This window comes from Octopus bimaculoides, chromosome 19 (genome assembly GCF_001194135.2).
Source record: "Octopus bimaculoides isolate UCB-OBI-ISO-001 chromosome 19, ASM119413v2, whole genome shotgun sequence".
In the NCBI taxonomy this organism is placed as follows: Eukaryota; Metazoa; Mollusca; class Cephalopoda; order Octopoda; family Octopodidae; genus Octopus; species Octopus bimaculoides.
In genome coordinates this window covers 41,603,522-41,609,267 of record NC_068999.1, presented here as the reverse complement: position 1 = coordinate 41,609,267, position 5,746 = coordinate 41,603,522, and the positions used below count along the sequence as shown (strand labels likewise).

At 36.8% G+C, this 5,746-nt stretch overlaps 1 protein-coding gene across 2 annotated transcripts in view; it reads right to left on the bottom strand.

Annotated features, from left to right (window-relative positions):
- Positions 1–5,746, bottom strand: part of LOC106873569 (uncharacterized) — a 49,216-nt gene that overhangs the window by 18,954 nt on the left and 24,516 nt on the right. The gene's annotated exons all lie outside the window — the stretch shown is intronic.

Genomic DNA, 5,746 nt, shown 5'->3' with positions numbered 1-5,746 from the left:
ATAGTCAATCCAAACATGAACAAGCAAGAAAAAACAACAACGCGAGGACGTGGTACAAGTACTGTGTTATTGGACGCTCAGGAAAGGAAAGAAAAGGAAGAGGATTTCATGTTTCGAGCGGAGCTCTTCATCAGAAATATAGAAAAAGTCCAAAGAAGGGAAGACGGAGAAAGAAAATCGCCAACAATTATATATAACGATATACATATACATATACAGGAGTGGCTGTGTGGTAAGTTGCTTGCTTACCAACCACATGGTTCTGGGTTCAGTCCCACTGTGTGGCACTTTGGGCAAGTATTTTCTACTATAGTCTTGGGCCGACCAAAGCCTTGTGAGTGGATTTGGTAAGATGGAAACTGAAAGAAGCTCATTGTATATTTATATATACATGTGTGTGTGTGTGTATGTTTGTGTTTGTCCCCCCCACCATCGCTTGACAACCGATGCTGGTGTGTTTACGTCCCCCGTAACCTAGCGGCTCAGCAACTAAAGGCGGTGCTCCAGCATGGCTTCAGTCAAATGGCTGAAACAAATAAAAGAATATATATATATATATATATATATATATATATGCGTGTGTGTGTGTGTGTATATCATAGAGGGTGACTTCAATGTATAGTATATTTTCTTTAAGCATGAATGGTGGTAGCATTTTTAACTTTGTCATTTTCTTTTTGATATTTTATTTACTTTGTTTATGATATATGTTACATCTTTTTCCCATTTTATTTACTATGTTTATGATGTTATTTCCAGTCAAGCATTGATTTTCATAATGTTCTCATATCATTATTATCTCTTACTATATTTTCCCATACCATATCTTGTTTAAACTGTTTAATGGTTTTAAAACTGTTTACGTTCTCATTAATCCAACATTTATTTACTCTAGAGAAATATCCGCTTTCATTATGAAGCCATTCGGAATGTCTTAGCGATACATTTATGGTATGAAGTTGCTCGCCAATGCAATTCATCTTCTGGCACACAGACATGCACTGCTGTCTCCTCATGTAATGCTATCATAACCACTGCTCCTCATTTGTAGCCTGACACATGCCCAAGTGCCACATAATGGGATCAAACTCAAAACCATATAGATGGGAAGCAGATTTTTTAACTCACAGCCTTAGAAAGAAATGGACAGACACACACACACACACATATACATATAAGGTGCATTCAAAAAGTATTTGACTTTATTTTTCCCCACCAAAACTAGTGTCACATGGACAAAATCCTTTGGGCGGGAGATAGCACTACTCTTCCTGCATATGCATGAAAAGTTTTGCACTGGTAGGTCACATCAGTTCCTGGATGTCATGCCTAGAGTACAGGCGCATAGTGCACACTTGTCAGATTTGCATTTTCATGCTAGATGACCAAACGTATTAAGCAGAAATATTGCATCAAGTTTTGCCAAAAACTGAGTGATACCCAAGTTCAAACCTTCCAGAAGATTCAGCAGGCTTTCGGTGATGGTGGCATGGGCAAAACTCAGATCAAAGAGTGGTACAACTGCTTCAAACATGGCCACACCTCAGTGGCAACTGAGGCAAGCTCAGGTAGAACATCCACAAGCTGAAGAGCCAATTGAGAATGTTGGGCAAGTTGTTATGGAAGACCCATTGTGTAAGAATCTAGGAAATTGCTCATGAAGTAGGAATAAGCACAGGATCAGTGATTTCCATTTTAATGGAGGATTTGTGCATGTGGGGCGTGTTGGTGAAAAAATAAAGTCAGATACTTTTTGTATATGACAAGCTTCTGTACAGTTTCCGTTTTTTAAATTTCATTTACAAAGGATCAGTCAGTTCAAGACTATTGTACAAAATACAGAAGACGCTTGTCAATGGTGCATGGCAGTGGGGCGGAATTCAAAACCAGATGGTTTTAAATTAAACTTCTTAACCATATAGCCATGTCTACGGCATCACATTCTGCAAAAATGAAATGTCTAAATATCAAGATCCACCCTGAAACTATTAACACATCTTTTGGAATAAAAGACTTAATGTCAATCAGAGACCAAACCAATAACAATGTACTTTAGAAGGAAAATGTTTCACCTTAAAAGATTAAGCAAATAAATAGCCTAGAGAATGAAATGGTAATCATGCTTGTTTTAGACTCATAATGTTTGGGGGGTTTTTTTAAATATTTTTTTTCATGCGTTTTTTTTTTTTTAGAAATTCTAATATTGACATTTTCTATTCCTCAAGTCAATTAATTTTTCATTTGTATTCTCTTCATTAATTGCAGTAAGAGACTTGTAAAATGATAATTAATTCATACTCTGTTTTCTTTTACTGTATCTCGTTTAAACCATCTAATGTTCTAATAACTCTGATTACATCCTCAACAAATAAACCTGCGTCTATTTAATTAAATTATTAATTAATTTTATATCACCAATTGGTGAACAATATCCATTGTTTGGTACAGGTTCCCAATGAGCCAGACACTGGTTCACAGCATTTCTGATGGCATCACTGAAAAAGGTGTATCTGTATCTTGGTGCAGAACAAATACCACATGGGACTTCATTTGAGAAACACCATTTTTTTCATTTTTTTTTCACCCATATTTTATTTTTATACCCTTTGGTAAGCATTGATGAAGTTTGTATCAGTTTGATTGTTTAGCCCTAAGTTAGTCTTCACCAAGCAGAGAAAAGATCAGAGGCAATTAAAGCTGTGATTGTTCAGTACTTTTTCCCAGACACAGTTTCAAACCACCACCCAGTCCCTTGGTGCATTAAATGGAGTCCACTTTGTTGCAACCACTACAAGGTCAAGTCCTTTTTGTGATATGATGGCTTGCATGCCTCAATGACCCCGAGAGAGTTATGCCAGTAGGGTGCAAGGTTCTGATAGGGCCTCTCATGCTGGACAGGTCAAAGGATAGAAGCCAGACTTATATGGACAACCTCTTCTCAGAAGTAAAAATGGGTTTGCATAGGGACAATGATCAACTTAGAAAAAAAGACAAACTTACAGAAGCACCAAAGACAAATACAAACAAACATATACACACACATACATATATATATACATACATATATATGACAGGCTTCTTTCAGTTTCCGTCTACCAAATCCACTCACAAGGCTTTAGTTGGCCTAAGGCTATAGTAGAAGACACTTGCCCAAGGTGTCACGCAATGAGAATGAACCCGGAATCATGTGGTTGATAAGCAAGCTACTTACCACACAGCCACTCCTGTGCCTATATGTCACCTCACCAAATTTTAAATTTCTGCCATAATAAATCCTGACATAGAAGAAATACTGTTTTTTAAAATATTATTTTCAATTGGAATACAGATGACAAATTGGCAGAATCATGAGAGTGCTGGACAAAAATAGTCTCTGATATCTGACTTATCTCTTTGCTATCTGGTTTCAAATCCTGTGGAGGCAGCCTTTGTGTTTTTCTTTTTTTTTTTTCCATTCTTTTCAGAGTAATAAAATAAAAATGCAATACAAATATCAGTTTGAATATTCTAAGAGCATGTTTGGACTTGTAGACAAATCCATTGCATGTTAACAAGTCTAAACATGTTCTTGGCATATTTGAGCTGATATTTACATTACATGTTTACCTATCACCGCTTAGCACACTAACTCTGCAATAAAATAAAGTACCAGTCAAATACTGGGGTCAATGGTACTGATTAATGCCCTCCCCTTAAAACTACTGTCCTTGTTCCTAAATTGAAACAAACAATTTAAATTCAAATAACAATAAAAAAATAAATAACATGTAACAATGTCATTTTTGTTTACACCAGAACCAAGCATTAGAATGTTGTTAAAGGAGTAGTTTTAATTAGATTACTTCATTAGCAATATGGTAATTAAGAAGTATTTGACACAGATTGCTAAACCCCAAATGATAGAAAGAAAAATTTTTTTTTGTCACAAAATAGGTCAACTCTAAGGTTTCTTCTCAAGTTCAGGTATTCTATAATTATAATCGAAAAACAAAACAAAAAGGAACTATTCTAGAATTTGCTAATTTAAGCCCAATGCAGGTGAAATTGTCAGGACTTCTGCATCAGTCTGACAGGAAGAACTCTTTTTACAGAAGAACTGGAACAAAATGCTGGGCAACAGATTGGACAACACTGAGATAGCTATTCCTTAACTTATTTCAGAATGGAATTCATAGATCATTGTCATCATCATCATCATCATCATCATCATTGTCATCATCATCATTATCATCATCATAACCGTCGTCATTGTCATTGTCATCATCATCATCGTTATCATCATCATCATCGTCATCATCATCATCATCATCATCATCATCATTGTCATCGTCACCATCATCATCATCATCATCATCATCATCATTATTTAGCATCTGTTTTCCATGCTGGCATGGGTTACTTGGTCTGACTGAAACTGGTTAGCCAAAGAGCTGCACCATGCTCCAGTCTGTTTTGGCTTCGTTTCTATGGCTGGATACATTTCCTGATGCCAACCACTCCATAGAGTATGCTGTATGTGTGTGTATATGTTTGTGTGTCTGTGTTTGTCTCCCCAGCATCACTTGACAACCGATGCTGGTGTGTTTATGTCCTTGTAACTTAGCGGTTCGGCAAAAGCAACTGATAGAATAAGTACTAGGCTTACAAAGAATAAGTCCTGGAGTCAGTTTGCTCGACTAAAGGCAGTGCTCCAGCATGGCCGCAGTCAAATGACTGAAACAAGTAAAAGAGTAGAGAGAGAATTCATTCACATCACTAGTTCGTTTTATGTCTGTGTTTCCATGCTAGCATGGGTTAGATGTCTATGCTATTGAGGTATTGTTTTACAGCCAGATGCTTTTCCTGTCACTAACCTTTAACTGTTTTTTTACGTTACGGATCTCTTATTTCATGTGACTCCAAAAGCATGAAGTCAGCAAGAAGTAAATAAATAGTCACACACACACACACACACACACACACACACACACACACACACACACACACACACACACACACACACACACACACACACACACACACACACACACACACACAAACACACACACTCACACACCCACAAACACACACACAGAGCTACATATATAAAGTCCGCAGTCGATAAACAAACGAACGCACAGACAGACGATAGGCTTCTGTACAGTTTCCATCCACCAAATTTAACTCACAAGCACTACTCAACATGAGGCTATAGTAAAAGACTTGTTTTGCAAGATATTACGCAGTGACATCGAACCAAGAACCATGTGGTTGCCAACTTTTTTGAACTAGATAACTGTTGCCAGATTCCTTTACGAACCTAAAGGGGCGTAACTCCACCATTCATGTCCTGAACCGACCTTCATTTTTGAAAAAAAATGTATTTTAAACATTTACTATAAGAAAAAAAAATGAATATAAAAATGTGTATATTTTTAATAACCAAATTCGTTCTATTACCATATAACAAACCCCGCTTAGTCCTTTATTTCTTGATATCATTAACCCAACCATCACCCCTTATAATTTCGGCACGAGTGTAGGTGTAACCCCACTTCGACTTTGTTTCCTCATAACTTTCACAAAAACGAGTATTTTTTGATGAACATTTATACCAATACTTTTTACATAGTGTCGATTCCGATTATATCAGAATCTGTTGTGAAATATGTTTTCAGAGGGGCGGGGAGAAGGGAGAAGTTTCGGATAATTCACGCGAGCCGACTTTGTTTCCTCATAACTTTCAGACGGTGTAGATTACGACATC